Here is a 19,227-nt window from a genome sequence, read left to right as displayed (position 1 = left end):
AAGATGGATCTCAAGGTTTTGTACTGTGGTAACAAATGTACTTTCAAGTTTGAAATCAGTGGAGTCTTAAATCCTTAATCAGGTCTAACTTTATTCAGGAGTAGAAAGATTAATTCTTTTTACCTTTTGCCACAGCACCATGCTGTGAAATCTCAACAAATGGAATTCATGTTTTACATGATTCTATCGAATGTATTTTTTTAAATACTGTGTGCTGTTCTCCAAAGGATAGTATAGTAAATAAGCAGCTAACATTTATAAAACTCAGCAACTATTAAGGGGGATAGTCAGTGGGACTAGGCAGAAAAATGGTTCAGCACAGCCAAGAAGGGCCAAAAGGCCTGTTTCTGTGCTGTAATTTTCTATGGTTTTAACTGTTTCATTACAGGCACCTGTAAACTCAAATTAGTTGTCTGCAAGATTTCCAGATGATGCAATTTTCTGTAAGCCTTGTAAACAATGATGTCTGAGATGGTAATTAGGTGATCAGATCGGGTCCTTTATTTGCATTCAGTACCCTGCCATTGTTAATAAAGACTTCTATTCAGTACTGAATAACGAGGTTTGTTCTTATAAATATATTCAGGATTATTCACTTGATAGTTTTGATTTGAACCAGGAGGTGTTCACAAGGACAGGTCCCAGCTTGGGAAAGTAGGAACTGAAAGCAGCCTTCTAGGAAAAGTAGAACGAGAAAATCTGCAGTTACCAGAAATCAAAGCAACACACAGTCTCAGCAGACCAGGCAGCATTTATGGGAAAAAGTACAGTCAATATTTCAGTTGTGCTGAGGGGCATCAGCCGGAAATGTCAGCTACTTTTTTCCATGGATGCTGCCTGGCCTGCTGAGTTCCTCCAGTATTTTGTGTGTCCTTTCTCAGGAAAGGACCAGGCCATTAATTGGTTGGAGCTCAGGCGATGCATGTCTGAGTTGCGAACATCATCCTTTTAGAGAATTCAAATGAAAGTGTGTGCTTAGCTTGAGCAACTGAGTGTCATAGCTATTTAAAATTTTTGACTACCCAAAATGTTGACTGCTTATTCATTTCCATGTATGCTGCCTGACCTGCTGAGTTCCTCCAGTATTTTGTGTGTGTTCCTGTCACAAGCACCTGGCAGAACTTGCTCTTATTCTGAACAACTTCTCGTTCAACTCTTCCCACTTCCTACGGATCATGAGCCCACACAACACCCATCTTTTTATCAACTATGTGCAGCAGTCTTTGTTCACAACCTACTGTGCAGCATCATCCTAACACTTGAGCATTTCAGTCCACAAGAAGGGAAAAAATAATTTTTTTTTAAGGTGTTTAAGATGATGAGAGGGATTGATTGTGTGGATGGTCAGAGGCTTTTTTCCCAGGGCTGAAATGGCTAACACGAGAGGGCACAATTTTAAGGTACTTGGAGGTAGGTACAGAGGAGATATCAGGGGTAAGTTTTTTTTACACAGAGAGTGGTGAGCGTGTGGAATGAGCTGCTGGTGACAGTGGAGGAGGCGGATACCATAGGGTCTTTTAAGAGACTCCTGGATAGGTACTTGGAGCATAGAAAAATAGGCTATGGGTAACCCTAAGTAATTTCTAAATGTTTGACACAGCCAAAGGGCCTGTATTGTGCTGTAGGTTTTCTCTGTTCTGTTTTTCTACACCACATTGCTGCTTTGGGCTCTTCCACTGAACTTGCCAGTTTTATCAGCATTGCCAGCACCTTCCACCCTGCTTTCAAGTTCACTATCTCTAACATGGCCTTTGTGTTCAGTGTCTCCCCTTTGTCAGCAAGGTCAGCCAGAGATTGACCAAATGTTCTGTAGCACACCCATGCTCTGTCCTCTGAGTTTCCAGTTGCACATTACTTCAATTCTGCTTCTCATTTCCAGACATCCCACCTCTCCCGGAAGTTCCAGGAGTTTCCCACATATTGATAGCGGCTCCCTGATGCCCACAAATTATATACAATATCCCAGAAATCAATTTTGAGAGGGGGAGAGAGAGAATCTTGATAGGTCTACTTAGCACAAAGAGAGACCAATCAGTTTTCTCTGTGGGCGGGCTTTACAGCTGACCCCCTCTCTCTCTTTCATTGTCCATCAGTTCAGTTTAGTGTCCTGCTGCGCCATGGCAGAGTGTTCCAAAAAAAAACATACTTCACCCCAGACTACACTAAAGTGTACCCCTGCCTCATAGAGGTCAAAAATAATGACAGTGTTGCTCACTGTACTGTTTGCAATAGTGACTTTTATATTGCCCATGGTGGGTTAAATGACTGTAAAAGACATGTTGAGGTGAGCTTAACAGGTGTCATTCATTGATTAGCCTAGCAAACGTTATTTAAACTAATTGGTTGTCTAAACTAGCTGCTAAGGAGTTACTCTATTGATGTCCTATGTGATGAGGCCAAACTCCCTGTAGACTTGTTTAAAGTTGTAATAAAATAAAAAATCAACTTCATGATAATATAATATGTCAACTAACCTTGAAGGACTGGTGCCAAACCACAAAAGTTTGCCAGTTGATGAATTCTAGGGGAAGCTGACAAAGTAAAATCTGTGAGCACAGGGCAGTGGAGATTCAAAGAGCTCTGCCAGTCGATGAAGCTGCTTTTGGTGCTGCCAGATTCGAACTGTGATGTAGAAAGGGCATTCAGCATAGTGCGTCACATTGAGACAGAATTCAGAAGTCAGCTGTCTTACAAAACGCTTATGAATCTAATGTCTTGCAAAATTAACAAATTCATTGACACGTGTGTGTGTGTGTGTGTGTATAGTTTCAATATGTGATCAAATAAATAATTGTGTTCTTTCATAATCAAATGTCCTGTATACACACACCCTTGGAGGTTGACCGGGTGGGGGGAGGGGGATGGTGGTGCTACCTCCCTGAAATGAGTTTTTGCAGGGTGGGATGTCTGCATTTCCACATGGATCTGTTCAGCCTTGGCCTTCACTGCTGCCACAGTAAGACCAATTACAAACCAGAAGAATAACAACCCATGTCTTTTGCTTGGGTAGCTTGCAACCCAATGGCGGGAATATTAATTTTCTAGTTCCAGGTCACCACACACCCTGCGTTTCTTTCTATTTCCTACCAGTCCTCCTGAATTCTGCAGCATCTATGGAGGGAAATGGATAGGCAACAGTTTGAGACTCTTCATTGGTTTGCATTGGACATATAGCAGTCCAGGTGTAGGGTCTTGACCTGAAACATGAGCAGTTCATTTCCTTCCATAGATGGAATCTGGCCTGCTGAATTCCTCTAACATCTTGGCTGTTGGTTCAGGTTCTAACATGTCTCCTTTGCCTCACTGGTTCTCTCACCTTTTTAAAATATCCTGTTCTTCCACCCTTCCACCTGTTTCTATTACTCCCTCCTCCCTGACCCCCCTCCCCAAAGCCAACCATCCTAGTTCTTCCTTACCGCCTTGAAAGCTACTGTTTCTTCACACCTTCTCTATACTGACTGTCTTTCTCTGTCAGCTACTCAATGCAGATTAGATCAGGGGCTAAGTGAGTTAAGAATCAAACCCATGCTCATCTATCAAAGCACAAAATGCATTTAGCAGCAGTTCATAGCTGTGGTAACTAAGCATTCTTTAAAGCAGTTAACTCCTTTTCTGATGTAAAATATATGCTCTATGGAAATGTCCTGTCAATTTTAGAGTTAATGCAGTTAAAAGGTGATGCCAGAAGAGCAAAGTGAGGAGATTTTCTGGATTTGAATGTTAATTGGTGCTAAAATCTGAGTTTAGACAACTGCATGGCAATGTTTTAAAAGAGGAAGCAAGATTCACTGCCCTTGTCGATTTGTGTATTGTACTGGATTACAGCATGAGGTCTCAGCTACTTCCCTGGCAAGTGATCTTGTTGGCATTTAAACCATCTAGCACTGTATTTATTCACACATTTGTGTGTCTTTTGCACATTTTTAGTTGTATTGTAGCTTCCGGAGCCTTTAAATACTGAATTGTTGCTTAAAGCTGAAAAGCTCTTCCTTATGGGTGTTTTATTTTGCAGCACAAGAAAGGGTGCAGGAAGGAAGGAAATTCTCTTCCTCATTCTGTATATGTTTTAAAAAGTAATGTATGAGAGTTTTGCAATCTTAGGATATAAATACATGGATTTTCAATAACTTTTAGAATGTCTTGGCTTGTCAAGGGTGGAATTATTTCAGAGTCAAGGTTCATGTATAAGAAGTTATAGCACTGCAATACTGGAAGTGCTGTATCACTTTTGGTTTGTGATTTTAAAGCTATAATGATTTAAGAAGTGATCATGATTGAGATTTACACTGCTTAACTTCAGAATCTGTAGCCTGGTACCTTCCAGAAGATGGCCATCTTAAAAATAAAGCTAAAGTGGAAAAGATGGGTAGGCAGCAAATGTGAAAATAGAACCATAGTTTAATAATTTAGATTAAGGTCCTCTTGTCAGAAGCTGCTACTTGGGCTCTCACTGCTGAGGTAGAAATGAAATCAAAATCATAGGTTTGTTATAGAGCAGAAGAGAATCTACCACATTTTTGTTCATTCAGAGAGAATGATGTTCATATCTTATCACTAATGTTCAGCATCTTTGGCCATCTGTGGAAAAGAGCAGTTGACAATTAAGACCTCGTATCAAACTGAAATTAATTCGTTTAAGCCAGCTATAACTTCTGAGGTGTAGATTTGGAAGTATATATCCATTAATAATTTATTATTGTTAAGTCTAAATCCTGGAATTCCCCACCCCATGCACTTTTGTCAAAAAATTGATAACAGCAGCTGAAGAAATGAATTACTACATTAAATTGTTAACACACATTGTTCAATTTATGGTGGGTGCTTTTTTGATGCATGACACCTTTTACTGGGAGGCACCTCCTGGTGTCTCTATAAACCATCTTCGGTGTGCATGCCATTCTATAGAGTAAACTAAAGCATGCACTGCCAATGTCAGTTGAGAAGTTCAAAGAGGCAAAAGGTGAAAATGAGAAGCTTTCTAAGTTATAAATGCAAAGTATGCATGCCATTTCATCATTAGTATTGGTATAAAACCAAAGGTAGAAGAACATAAAAAGGGAATTTTTAATAAATTGCAAGCTATGTAGTTTAAAAAGTTGAAGGAGATTGGATTGGGGGAATCATGCCAACTGCCAACAGAATGCTATACAGATAACTCGATTGATTTTTGCATTCCACTTTCACTCTCTGACCGTTCTGAAATTGTAGCACTCCAATCACAATGAACCAGCACTGCTATTGTTGTCAGACCAATCCCCAAGAGGTCGGAAGTGAACTAACATCTGACCTCTCCCTCAGATGCCAGCTTTTATCCTCCTACCTCCTTCTAAACCATGATCCCGTTATTAAACATCCAGCCACTGTCTCCCCAACATGAATAGAAGTATTTCCATTCAGTACCATTGGGTACATTTAATGGAGTCCTGCCACAAAAAAGCAGTAATCATTATCAAAGACCCCACCATCCTCACCATGCCCCTTTCTCACTACTACCATTGAGCAGGAGGTACAGAAGCCTTAGGTCTTACATCACCAGGTTCAGGAACATTTATTATCCTACAGACCATCAGACTCCTGACCCAGCAGGGTTTTCATTCACCAGTACTTTGAACTGATTCTATGACCTAACAATTCACTTTCAAAGGCTCTTTACAACTCGCGTTTTCCGTATCTTTTTATTTGCAGTTTGCTTGCCTTTTGCACTTTGGTGTTTGTCAGTCTTTATCTATCCCTGCAGTCTTTCTTAAAATTCCATTGTATTTCTTTTTTCCTCTAGTCCTTGCTTCTACCACTTGTATAAAATCCAAAGTAAGCAGTGCTATTGGGTAGACCCACTCATTCAGACTTCCTCCTGGAGTACCGCCTGGCTCGTTCCCCTCCAGTACTCCACTCATTTCTCACATTGAACAACATTTTCAACTCCACTTTCTCACAACACAGGGGAACTCAAATGCTTGTGGTTGACTTTTTGTGAAATATATGAAATAGTCTCTTCAGATTCTATTTGGATCCTTTTCCTCTCTCTCCAGGTTGTATATAACTCAAACTTTGCTATAATTGTTATCAGTCATGTTTGTATTTTATTGGCGTGAACAAGCCTTGGCTTAGTATACTTCATTTATCAGCTATCTATCTTTAACTTACTTTGGTGCACTCTACAAATGTTTCTTCCTTGACAAATTTGCACTAATACGACATGAATTAGAACATAGTACATAGAAATCTACAGCACATTACAGGCCCTTCAGCCCACAATGTTGTGCTGGAATTTGACAAAAATGCTACTTAGTTGCATCAAGATTAAGTGCATTCATTTCACATTTTATAATTTGCTACTCCTCTGCAAACCATGAATTTAGTAGAGTAAGTTTTAAGAGATAGAATTACAAATATGCAGGAAGTTTCAAGTGGCTCAGTTTATTTACCATGGCTGCTGATCACCAATCATCTCAAATGTGGCTCTTTTGAGATTGTTTTAGAATGTGATAATAGTTTTGGGGAAGAGGGAGAGAAGGTAGAAAGCAACATCTCATCAGATTTAATTTGGATATATCTGTTGGGAGTGTTGCATGGAAAAACACAGCACATGTATGTCTCAAAATACTCAGTGACTCAGACATACAGGGTTTGTTACTGAACCCTGCAGACCAGTAATTGCCAGTGCCATTTGTGGTGGTAATAGAGGGTTACATTTAGCTGGGGATAGATTATGGATTAGCCATAGCCCCTGCTTCTGATTATGAACAGAAAGATGCTTGCATTCCTGGTAAAATGAAGTACCAAAACCAAAGCTCAGCCCTGAAGATTAAGTACTCCCCTTACAGTTCCTATTTCTAATTTCCAGAATTGCACTGGACTTATTATAAGAGCAAAAGTTGTGTTGCTTCATTAAAATAAGATAGTTTCTTGTGTATTGTGGATAATTGTGTGTTCTCCTCCATATTCTTTCTCAGCATAGAAAGGGTTGTATTCTTCTTGGCATCATAGCAGAGTAAACAGGTGGATTTTCCAATCAATTTTTCAGGCTGTCAATGATTGTAGTCCCAGGGCTGGAGCAAAAGCTTATTTGTAATTTATTAGTGATGTCATGGAATCGTCTCCCAGTAGAAAGGGATATATTTTGGAGCAGATAGAATAAGTGCCTGTATGATGCAACATATTGTTAAAAATATTCTAGGGAAACTGCAGTTGTTTGCTTGCTCTGCAATGAAAGACGTTCTTATCCGATGAATGAAAGGTCATGTGAGATGTTATTTTTTCCCTTGTTTAGGATGTGGCTGTGTTTTGAATGGAGAGATCGAAAGAGCTAACACAAACACCTCTGACTTATCAGCCTCAAATAGTGGTTCATCTGTTTTTTTGAAGCTGATTGAAATTCCTGTCATGTTAATCTTGAAAGTCCAGATAGGCCTGCTGGCATTCTTTCAGATTCGACAGTAGTGAGAAGCATTAGTCATTTAACCACATTCTTGCACCCTGGCACAATTTGGCTTGTGAGTCAGGCTCACAGCTGCCCTTGCTTGTGACCAAGCTATTTTTTCTCCGATAATCATGCCTAGGATAATCAGGTTGTCATTTTAATGTAATGGTTTACTGTGTAATTAAAACTAAAGAAAGAAAATAAACAATTCACTGTCTGCAGGCTGGCTCCAGGCTCAATAACAGTTTCACTCTAAATCTGAAAAGTTAGCAATTTTGTTTCTGCAGCTCTCTCTGAAGCTTGTTTTACCTCCCAGACTGTCTCATTTGACCTTGTTTGTTCCCAGTGATAACTTCTGCGTCTGTTAGATAATGCCCACACCTGTGTATCAAGTTCCTGGTGCCTCTCAGTAACTGATGACAAAATGTTGACGCGCTCAGCTCTGGACTCCTGAAGCAGGTACTCTTTACTCCAGACTTCTCACGACAAGAAAGCTTCGGGAGCTCAAAGCAATTGTTCCTAGGATGTTAAAGTGTCCTTGTAAACAATGAAACATCCTCACTGATATATAGGAATTCTTAAACACAAAATACTCTGCAGATAGTGAAAATGAAGTGGTCGGGACCGGGGAATTGGAAGTTATTGAAGAGCTGGAGGGCATGGGATGTATCCCGGTTATAGGTGGGGAGGGACTGAACTATGGGTGGTGAAAATGAAGCAGTCGGGATGGGGAACTGAGGGCATAGGAATTCTTGCCTTATGATTAAAATGGAGATGGAGCATCCAAGAAGGCATTGAAAACCTTGAGAGTCTTTACAAGTACATACAAGGAGCACAAAATGCTTCAAATAGCCCACTTGGTGGATCCCACTTCAGCTAACACAGAAATAGACTGGAAGCATCTCATCCTTGACCCTGACTTCCTAAGAGGAAGAAAAAATTCTGAGAAGTCATTGGTGGCTGTTTTGCTATGGACATTTGAAACCTTTTTTGTTTACCATCATGACAACGAATTTCACTACAGGCTAGTGATCGCGTCTCAGAATTATTTTATGCTTGTTGCAAAATCTGACTGATGTTTTATGAAGAACAACTGTTAAAGTTATATTTGTTTTTTCTTGCTACAAAACAGATTACTTTGTAGAGCAGCACCCAGCAAAGTGTTCACTTTTGATCATTTGCTGCTTTGCAAAGTCTCGGAAGGCAAAATAAACTGTAGCAGAACAACCCTGACATCAATTAAATGCCCTAGTGCTGCTACTGACCATTTTAGATAGTTTTTGTATTTATTTCTTACATTTAAGCATACATTCCTGTATAGCTGAGCTTTATTCAGTCCCCTGCCACAATCCAGTTCCTGTGCTCTGGAGATTACAGCAGTCATCAAGCAAGAGTATGTGTATTTTTTAGATCTGCAATTAGAATGACTTTTTAGTGGACTTTTGGTCACTGTATCTCTGTTTATGAATATGAAGCTGGCTCATTTTGAGAAAACTCTTAGTGGACATGAATTTCACCTAGAGAAGCTACAACAAAAGTTTGCATTTGTACAACCTATCCCCCAGATCGTCACGGAAGCCCCATCAAACAGAATCTAGCCCCAGGCCAAAGAATTCTTTAAGAGAGATCATGGTTCAAGATTTGATGTGTGTAGCCGCAAATTACAATAAAGATCTTGCAAGAAGAAAGGTGAAAGTTTGGTCCATCCATCAGACAACAATGGCAAAGATTAAGGGCCAGAGGCAAACAGGGTTGAAGCAGGTGACACAATGGAGGTGTGAGTAAATGGTCTATATTATAGAAAGGCTATAGTGTCAGACTCAACAAATGCCATTGGAAACGAGGGGGGGGGGGGAGGTGGGTGAGAGAGGAGAGAGAACTTGTTGAGTGAAGGTGCTGAAGTTACCTTCTTGCCATTCATTCTCTGTGATTATCCCATAAATCCCTCTAACCTGACAGAAGCATCATTTGGCTGATACTGATAAGTAAATAGTCATATGGATGCTTTTGGATACTCAGGTGTATATCTCTGCCTGTCTCCTTTAGCCTTGATCAGTGGCTTTACTGAGAATGCATTGTATTTGTGTATGCAATTGCAATGAATCCTTGTTGCAGTGTTATTATTTCCAGTTGTCCTGGACCTATTTTCCATTGTTGAGCTCAGGTGGAAGGTGGTGTTTACTAAACAATCCATAATAAATGGAATCATGCACAATCAGTATAAACTTGAAGATTTAAGAAAGCACCTGTTTGTTTTGAAATTGGTGTTATCTCTGGATTCTATGGGCCTATGAAGTGCAGGACTGGAGGGGGTGTGCTGGAGGCTTGGTGTTGTAAATAATCTAATTCTCCTCTCGGGAGGGAGGGGTGGGCAGGCAGTGGAATAAAATACAGAGGCTGGGACCTGTTTGAGAAAAATATTTTGACAGTAGCTGGAGATTTTGATTAGGTTATTGGTCTCGCAGCTTGTTAACTCTCAATGCCGTTTTAAATGACTGCTCAAAGCTCCACGAACCTCAGTACTGAGCACGAGTTTTCATGTGGATTTTGCTTATTATGCAGTCAGAACCACAGCCAGTAAACAGTCACACTCTTGGGTTTCATTAATTCTGTAGCATGAGCTCTATTTCAACTTTTTTTTTCCTGGTAAATTTGGATAGAGGTAATAAGTTTTTAAAAAAAGGCTACTGTATGCTTTTTTGATCAGCATCTGCAATAATGTTCAAATTTTGTACCAATCTGCTTCAGTGATAAATATTTCTCATATGAAACATTTTCTAGGGTGTTCTGCAAGTATCACACCATGAATGACAGATCCTGGGGGGAAATATTAATGGTTGAAGAACAAAGTAGTATATCTGAAGAGGTGAAACTTAATATTTTCAGACAAACTTACATAATCTGGAACAATGTAACCAATATGGTTGAAAGTCTGGGGAGGAAAGAGTTTTGGCTGTTGTGCAGTTGAGTGAGCAAGATAGCAGAGGAACTCCGCCGGAATGAACGCAATTCTCACACTATAAGCACACAATATTACCAGATGGACTTAACTCATTCAGGTGTATGTGAGGAACTGTCAAGTTCTACAGGTATCCCCCGTTTTCGAACGTTCGCTTTACGACACCTCACTGTTATGAAAGACCTACATTAGTTACCTGTTTTCGCTAACAGAAGGTCTTTTCACTGTTACGAAAAAGGTAGCGCAAGAATAAAGGCAGCACGACCCCCAAGCAGCCGAACTCCTCCCCCGGAACTGCATTTTAGCCGGCTTTGCTTAAACACGTGCCTGTGAGCATCTGTATGTAGATTTATTTTGCATCCGTTAGCAAGATGAGTTCCAAGGTATTGGAAAAGTTTAAAAGAGTGCGTAAGGATGTTAGACAGCGTAAAACTAGACATAATTAAGCGTTTTGATCGTGGTGAATGAAGTAAGGACATAGTGTGTTTGGCTAAGGGTTTGTGGAAGTTGACGAAAATGATGTTGAAGATGTTTTGGCATCCCATGACCGAGAACTGAGAGATGAAGAGCTGATGAAGAGGAAAGGATAACAATCAAAACCAAATGCAGTAGCAAATGGCCCGAAAGTGAAGTCGTCCAGGATCTGAACGTGAAGCAATTGCGTGAGATTTTCACTGCGATTGACAACGCTGCGATGATTGAAGAAATGTATGACGTTAATTTTGAAAGGGTATGTAGGTTTAGGGCATATTTGCAGGTTGGTTTGAGTTCTTACAAAGAATTGTATGATAGAAAAATACGTGAGGCTAAGCAGTCAAGCATACTGTTGTTTTTCAAGCATTCCACATCAGCCACAGCAGACGACGAGCCTCGACCTTCGACATCAAGGCAGGCAGACATAGAAGAAGGCGACCTGCCTTCCCTGATGGAAACAGACGACAATGAGATGACACCCCAGCCTCCCACCACCCCCACCTCTGATGACTCAGCCTAACACACCATCATCAGTGTGCTCGCTGTCTCCCCGATTCCGGTAAGTGAAACTACACTGTACATGCATTATTTCTACTTTATATAGGCTGAGTATTTTTTTGTGTTACTTGGTATGATTTGGCAGCTTCATAGCTTGAAGGTTACCGGAAAGAGTGCTTCTGCCAAGAGCGCTTGCGCTGTGTGTTTCTGCCGCGAGCGCTTGCGTGAGATTTTCGCTATGGTGGACAGTGCTGCAATGATTGCAGAGAAGTATTCCTATTTTATATAGGCTGTGTATTTATCAGATCATTCCTGCTTTTACTATAATTTACTATTATTTTAGGTTTTATGTGTTATTTGGCATGATTTGGTAGGTTATTTTTTGGGGCTGCAAACGCTCAGAAATTTTTCCCGTATAAATAAATGGTAATTGCTTCTTCACTTTACGACATTCCGGCTTACGAACCATTTCATAGGAACACTCTACCTTCGAATAGCGGGGGAACCTGTATATTAAGAGGATTATCATTGACCTCAACCGTTTTACGTGCATCTTTCAGCATGGAATAGTGTGGAATGGAGGAGGACTTAATTTTTGCCAAGAGCTTGGAACATTGGTTTGTTATTGCCAAGGGTACAGTCCCTCATGTAAAACAGGTATGATCTTAACTTTGAAAGCACATTTATCAATTCTTCCCCATCACAGATGAACATGAAATATCAATGAGATCTTTGGTCAGATTTTACTTGTTCATTGATAAAGCTGCTGGTACGGACTTGCATCATGAACTGAGTCAAAAAGTGTGTATACATCTGAAATAAAAATGAAAAATGAGGAATAGATTTGCAGCAGGCAAGTATCCATGTGGAAAGATGTGTGTCTATCAAAAACAGAATGGAACATTGTATTCTTTCTCTGCAATTTATTTTGTTGACACTCATTTCCAGAAAATAGTTTGCCTACTGACCCATTTTATAAAATCATAGTACATTGTAACTATCAGCCCTTGTCAATGGAAGGTGCTTTCCAAATAGAAGACAATTACACTGATTATTAAGTTCAGAATAGTCCATAGACTGAGAATGAATTTTCTGGGCAAGCATGTTGGCTTATGTGAGGAACATTACTTGGCTTAGTTTCACTGAGATGTTCTGCTGCTCGTCCTGTCTGAAGAATTCTGAATCAACTATCAATTTTTTCAAAAATAATACTTTATTCCCATAGGCATAAACATGCACCAAATTGAAACATCTACAAACTAATCAGTAATGCAGATTGCACAATTTTGCAGAATGTTGATTACAGGGTAGCTTTTGTACCTTTTTAGTGAATTAATTTAACTGGAAAATCATACTCTCAATTCTGCTTTTATATTCTACCTTTCCTTTGTATTTACAGTTCATGATACAAAAGGTTGGGCACCCCTGGTCAAAGTTTCTGTTACTGTGAATAATTAAGTGAGTAGAAGATTAACTGATCTCCAAAACTCATAAAGTTAAAGATGAAACATTCTTTTCAACATTTTAAGCAAGATCAGTGTATTATTTTTGTTTTGTACAATTTCAGAGTGGGGAAAAAATGGAAAGGAGCACCATGCAAAAGTTTGAGCACCCCAAGAGATTTGAGCTCTCATATAACTTTTACCAAGGTCTCAGACCTTAATTAGCTTGTTCGGGCCATGGCTTGTTCACAGTCATCATCAGAAAAGGCCAGGTGATGCAAATATCAAAGCTTTACAAATACCCTGACTCCTCCAACCTTGTCCCAACAATCAGCAGCCATGGGCTCCTCTAAGCAGCTGCCTAGCACTCTGATGCCTGCAAAGCAGGAGAAGGCTATAAGAAGATAGCAAAGCATTTTCAGGTAGCCATTTCCTCAGTTCGTAATGTAATTAAGAAACGGCAGTTAACAGCAATGGTGGAGGTCAAGTTGAGGTCTGGAAGACCAAGAAAACTTACTGAGAGAACTACTCGTAGAATTACTCAAAAGGCAAATCAAACCCCTGTTTCACTGCAATAGACCTTCAGGAAGATTTAGCAGACTCTGGAGTGGTGGTGCACTGTTCTACTGTGCGGCGACACCTGCACAAATATGACCTTCACGGAAGAGTCATCAAAAGAAAACCTTTACTGCGTCCTCACCACAAAATTCAGCATCAGAAGTTTGCAAAGGAACATCTAAACAAGCCTGATGCATTTTGGAAACAAGTCCTGTGGACTGATGAAGTTAAAATGCAACTTAATGGTGCAATGAGCAAAGGTATGTTTGGAGAAAAAAGGGTACAGAATTTCATGAAAATAACACCTCTCCAACTGTTAACTGTTAATGAGGGTGGATCAATCATGCTTTGGGCTTGTGTTGCAGCCAGTGGCGTGGGGAACATTTCAGTGGTAGAGGGAAGAATGAATTCAATTAAATACCATCAAATTCTGGAAGCAAACATCACACCGTCTGTAAGAAAGATGAAAAGAGGATGGCTTCTACAACAGGATAATGATCCTAAACACAACTCAAAATCCACAATGGACTACCTCAAGAGGCAGAAGCTGAAGGTGTTGCCATGGCCCTCACAATCCCCCAACCTAAACATCATCGAAAATCTGTGGATAGACCACAAGAGAACAGTGCATGCAAGACGGCATAAGAATTTCACAGAACTAGAAGCCTTTTGCAAGGAAGAATGGGCGAAATTCCTCCAAAGAAGAAGGGTCTCGGCCCGAAGCGTCGACAGCGCTTCTCCCTATAGATGCTGCCTGGCCTACTAGCATTTTGTGTGTGTTGTTTGAAAGACTCTTAGCTGGCTACAGAAAGTGTTTACAAGCTGTGATACATGCCAAAGGGGGTGTTACTAAGTACTGACCATGCAGGGTGTCCAAACTTTTGCCTCAGGCCCTTTTCCTTTTTTGTTATTTTGAAACTGTAAAAGATGGAAATAACAAAAGTAATCTTACTTAAAATATTAAAGAAATGTGCCATCTTTAACTTCATGCCTTTTGGAAATCAGATCATCATTGACTCGCTTAGCTATTCATAGTAACAGAAACTTTGACAAGGGGTGCCCAAACTTTTGCATGCCACTTTAACTGATAATATTGTACAATAGAGTTGTGAAGTTTGTGGAACAAGTTGTTCCATTTCCTATCAATATATTAATTCTCTTGATCAATTCTGTGACCTGCTGATTACCTCTCCTATTATCTTTCACAAACTTCTGTAGAACTTTGCTTACAGGCAATTGATGCGATCTGGTATCAAAAGTCATCTATACATCCCCTCTGTCACATTATAGATTTTGAAGAAACCACGTCTCTAATATTTTACCACACCAAAACCCATTGCCGAGAGGTAATGTTACAGCTATATAGGACCCTGGTCAGACCCCACTTGGAGTACTGTGCTCAGTTCTGGTTGCCTCACTACAGGAAGGATGTGGAAACCACAGAAAGGGTGCAGAGGAGATTTACAAGGATGTTGCCTGGATTGGGGAGCATACCTTATTAAAACAGGTTGAGTGAACTTGGCCTTTTCAACTTGGAGCGATAGAGGATGAGAGGTGTCCTGATCGAGGTGTATAAGATGATGAGGGGCATTAATCATGTGGACAGTCAGAGGCTTTTTCCCAGAGCTGAGATGGCTAACACGAGAGGGCACAGTTTTAAGGTGCTTGGAAGAAGGCACAGAGGAGATGTCAGAGGCAAGTTTTTTTTACATGGAGAGCGATGAGTGCATGGAACAGGCTGCCGGCAATGGTGGTGGAGGCGGATACAATATGGTCTTTTAAGAGACTCCTGGAATGGTACATGGAACTTAGAAAAACAGAGGGCCATGGGTAACCGTAGATAATTTCTAAGGTAAGTACATGTTTGACACAGCATTGTGGGCCAAAGGGCCTGTATTGTGCTGTAGGTTTTGTATGTTTCTAAAACAAAGCTGGTAAGTCAGGACAGCCTGGTGGTACAGTAGATTGCATGTCACTTTATAGCACCAGCAATCTCTAATCAGCATTTAATCCCTGTCATTGTTTGTATGTATGTTCTCCTCGTGGATGTCATCCAGGTGTTCTCGTTTCCTCCCATATTCCGAAGACTCCGGGGTTTACTGAGTTGTGGGCAATGTTGGAGCCGGAAGTGCGGTGAGATGCTGGCTGATTTGATTTGACCCTGAATGACACATTTCACTGTATGTTTCAAGGTACAAATAAAGATAATCTTTAATCTTTAAAGGATTTAATATTTTATCTATTCACCAGCTTCACCTCATTCAATCCAAATGTTGCAAGGACTTTGGAACCAAATGCCTTGATCGTCATACAGCTTTGATAGACACAGTTTTTGAGCCATTAGTTTTAAAATATGTGTGCCAGGTCCACACCAATAACAATCATGGCATTTACTATTCTAGTGAAGGCCATTAGCCCATAGGCATGATTAACATCTGCTGAACTTGTACTGTGCAGATAGATGACTAATCATTTCGCTCAGCACGCAATGTTAATTTGCTGAAAAGGTGGAATTCAGTGCTATAGATGATACCCTCTTTTAACTTAACACATCTAAGCATATGAACATAATGTAATCCACTGGGTACTGTTTAAAGAGGATCATGAGTTGTGCACAGAATGTTTGTCTTGATTTTCTAACTCTTACTGCAGTAGTTTGGTGCAGTTCCAAATTGCAGGGAGTGAGCTGGAGTTGGCAGATCTGTGGTATGTAATTTTGTCTTCCAAGATTCTGCACAAACTATTTACTCCCAGATATTTAGGTACTAGTGGGCACAAGTAGACATTGTCACCCAGTATGTAAATTTTATCCTCAAATCTGAGCAATGATAAATGTTTGAAATCTATGCACTTTTATAGAAATAGTTGCAGCTACAACTCCAGTTTCCAAGTAATGCAAGGAATGTTTGGTCAGAGCTTGTGAAGGTAGTGATGGCTATAATCTTGTTTGTATCTGCTTCCTTCAGATCTGATGCTGGAATTATTAGCGATATCTTAGACTGTGCAATGTATGGGTCCACTCTATTTTTCATTCCTCTTACCTGAGATGAACCAACAATGTTGGTGCAAAGCTCTGCCAGAATTTCAGCCTTCCATAATGATGTCCCTTAAAGATATTAGATGCCAAAATTGCCACCAATTGAAATGGAAAGAGGTTCTATTTCTTCAGCATGTAGTTGCTGTTCACCCATAGTTGAACCATTGTACAAATCAAGATTCTAATGGATATGTTAATTTATTTCTTTTATATTTTAGCTATCATGACTAGCCATAAATGACAATGGCTGTATAGTAATTTTAACTGCTAAACCATGCACTCTCACACTCTCTACATTGAGTGCATGGTTGTCACAGTTATCAAAAAATATACAAGTCTACAGCATATTACAGGCCCTTCAACCCACAATGTTGTGCTGACCACGTAACCTACTCTAGAAACTGCCTAGAATTTCCAACAGTAGACATGATAGAACAAACAATTTCCATACTGAAGCAATCTTTCACAGTAGACATAATGGAAGAAGCCATTCCCACACAGAAGCTTTCTGTCAGGATAGACACAGTGAAATAAATCATTCCAACAATCAAGCAACAGACCCAAAGCTGCAAGAAATGGTCCATCTCGGACACTTCTCTCCTCTTTCTCGATCTCTCGGTCTCCATCTCTGGAGATAGACTGTTCACTGACATCTTCTATAAACCCACTGACTCCCATGACTACCTTGATTATACCTCTTCCCACCCTGCCAAATGCAAAAATGCTATTCCCTATTCCCAGTTCCTCCGTCTCCGTCGCATCTGCTCAAAGGATGCGGCTTTCCGTTCCAGGACATCCCAAATGTCCTCTTTCTTTAAGAATCGTGGTTTCCCTACTGCCGTCATCAGTGATGCCCTCACCCGCATCTCCTTCATTTCACACACTTTGGCCCTCACGCCATCCTCCCGTCACCACAACAGGGACCATGTCCCCCTTGTCCTCACCTATCACCCCACCAGCCTCCGGATCCAGCATATTATCCTCCACAACTTCTGCCACCTTCAACAGGATATCTTTCCCTCTCTACCCCTCTCTGCTTTTCACAGGGATTGTTCCCTCCACGACTGCCTGGTCCACACGTCCCTCCCCACAGATCTCCCACCTGGCACTTATCCCTGCAAGCGTAAGTGCTACACCTGTCCCTACACCTCCTCTCTTACCACCATTCAGGGCCCCAAACAGTCCTTCCAGTTGAGGCAACACTTCTCTTGTGAGTCTGTTGGCGTAATCTATTGCATCCGGTGCTCCCGGTGCGGCCTCCTCTACATCGGCGAGAGCTGACGCAGATTGGAGGACCGCTTCGTCAAGCACCTACGCTCCATCCGCCACAACAGACAGGATCTCCCGGTTGCCACTCACTTCAACTCTCCCTCTCATTTCCATTTGGATATGTCCATACATGGCCTCCTCTACTGCCATGATGAGGCCAAACTTTGGTTGGAGGAACAACATCTCATATACCATCTGGGCAGTCTCCAGCCCTTTGATATGAACATTGGATTCGCCAACTTCCGGTAATTCCCTTCCTATCCCGTCCCCCATCCCACCTTCACTCTGTCTCCTCTTCTAGCTGCCTATCACCTCTCATGACTCTGCCGCCTTCTACTACCCATAGTGTTTTCCCCTTAGATTCCTTCTTCACCTCTCCTGCCTATCCCCTCCCTGCTTCCCCTCCCCCACCCTTTGATTTTTCCTCTGATTGGTTTTCCACACTCCCCCCACCTTCTTTATAGGGCCCCTGCCCCCTCCTCCTTCAGTCCTGACCAAGGGTCTCAACCCGAAACGCTGACTGCTTCTTTCAACGGATGCTGCCCGACCTGCTGAGTTCATCCAGCTTTTTTGTACGTCTTGATTTGACCACAGCATCTGCAGTGTACTTTGTTTTAACCAAATAACTGTTTCAGTTGAGCCAAACCTCCCTGGTGGGAAAGTAACTGGAGGAGAATCTGATCAGGGTTTTCTGGATTTGGAAAGGGAAGGACTAATTAGGAATGATCAGCATGGCATGATACATAAGAAATCTTGTCTTGTGAATTTAAAGTTTTATTTTAAGAGTTAACCAAGAGGATTGATGACGGCAGGCCTTGTAGAAATCTTTGTAGGCTTTGAGGCCTCTGACATGGTAGACTAGTTGGGAAGCTTGGATCACATGAGATCCAGGCTGAGTGAGCCAGCTGGATACAAAATTCGCTTGGTGGAAGTAGGTAGAGTGGCAGTGGAGGGTTGTTGTTCACATTGGAAGACTGTGATCAGTGATGTTGTACAAGGAGTGGTGTGTGTCTACTGCCATTTATCATTTCCATTTATGATTTTGACGACAGTGTTAACACATTTAGAAAGTTTGCGATGCCTGAAGTGGCAGTAGCTAACTGAAATGGCGGTCAAGGAGTACTTTGGCCCTAGTGACCATAATTTTACTAGTTTTAAATTAGTGATAGGAAAGGTTCACAGATTCTGGTCCTAAACTGGAGCAGGGCTAATTTTGGGGGAATTAGGCAGGTCCTAGCAGAGGTTGATTGGGTGAGCCTGTTTAAAGGGGAGGGAACAAATTGTATGTAAGAAGCTTTTAAGAGTGTGATAATAAGAGTTCAGGAGCAGCACATTTCTGTTAGGGTGAAAGAGAAACTTGGCAAATTTAAGAAACCTTGGACTGTTGAGAGAAATTAATGAGCTGTTTAAGAGAAAGAAGAATACATTATATTTAGGAGGTTTCGGTCAAATGAATCCTTTCGCTATAGGAAGATTCTTAAGAGGTAAATCAGAAGGGCAAAGGGAAGGTTTGAGATAGATTTGGCAGGTAGGGTTAAAGAAAATCCCCAAGAAATTCTATGGTTATATT

The 19,227-nt window shown here is 40.9% G+C and overlaps 1 protein-coding gene across 6 annotated transcripts in view; it reads left to right on the top strand.

Annotated features, from left to right (window-relative positions):
* pik3cb (phosphatidylinositol-4,5-bisphosphate 3-kinase, catalytic subunit beta) overlaps nt 1-19,227 on the top strand; it is a 184,008-nt gene that overhangs the window by 66,845 nt on the left and 97,936 nt on the right. For 2 of the 6 annotated variants that reach the window (XM_059947948.1, XM_059947961.1), the window contains exon 2: nt 15,409-15,543. The exons of 2 other annotated variants lie outside the window; for them this stretch is intronic. The gene's annotated coding sequence lies outside the window, so the exon portion shown is untranslated. Of the gene's footprint in view, nt 1-11,217; nt 11,413-15,408; nt 15,544-19,227 lie in introns of all 6 variants that reach the window. 2 more of the 6 variants (XM_059947954.1, XM_059947971.1) reach the window with 2 other exon arrangements.

Source organism: Hypanus sabinus, chromosome 2, assembly GCF_030144855.1.
Source record: "Hypanus sabinus isolate sHypSab1 chromosome 2, sHypSab1.hap1, whole genome shotgun sequence".
NCBI lineage: Eukaryota > Metazoa > Chordata > Chondrichthyes > Myliobatiformes > Dasyatidae > Hypanus > Hypanus sabinus.
The sequence above is the reverse complement of the archived record's forward strand: the minus strand, read 5'-3'. Positions and strand labels throughout refer to the sequence as shown.